Source organism: Penaeus monodon, chromosome 21 (genome assembly GCF_015228065.2).
Source record: "Penaeus monodon isolate SGIC_2016 chromosome 21, NSTDA_Pmon_1, whole genome shotgun sequence".
Taxonomy (NCBI): Eukaryota; Metazoa; Arthropoda; class Malacostraca; order Decapoda; family Penaeidae; genus Penaeus; species Penaeus monodon.
Genome location: NC_051406.1, coordinates 25,032,704 through 25,033,385, shown reverse-complemented (window position 1 = coordinate 25,033,385; position 682 = coordinate 25,032,704).

The window sequence follows — 682 nt, the reverse complement described above, 5'->3', positions numbered from 1 at the left end:
GATTACTTCCCCCATCATCTGTCTTCATTTTGCAAAAGCTTATCAAGTTTCTTGATTTTTTTTTGTGTGGGAGTGAAAGAGAATCTGCCAGCCATTCAATGTTCAGATTGCTGAGAAAAATAAAAGTATAAAAAATATAGCTGGTAGAATTATGAATAACGACAGGTATTACACTGGCCAATACATGTTTGATAAGCTCGTAGACTTACATAAATGGAAGTGACCGCAGCAGAAAATTCAATATTCTGAGTTTTTAATTGGTATTCAAATGGCAGGCAAAAGTAGCAAAACTAGTTGGGCCATGACAGTATTCAAGCTGTCACCAAAGGAATCTCTAATGCACCTGCTTTATTTTTCCTTGTTTTCAGAGAGGAACCTTATAGTTCTTGGTCCATTGCTGCTTGATTCAACTTCATTTTATGCTAGTCAAGAGTTTCCTAATCCTGTCTAGCCTTCACTGTTCTTCAGGTACATTGTATTGCAGTCTATATTTTTCCTCCTCCTTGTCAAGAATGTTTTCTTTCATTAGGCTTAATGATTAAATAAACTTGTACAAATGTGCATACATGTACATGCACTCCCAAATGTATAAATGCACAATAAAGACAGGCAAAGAAATTTTCAAACATAAACTCAAACACATCTGTACAGACACATACACTGCATTGTACACTTGATATAA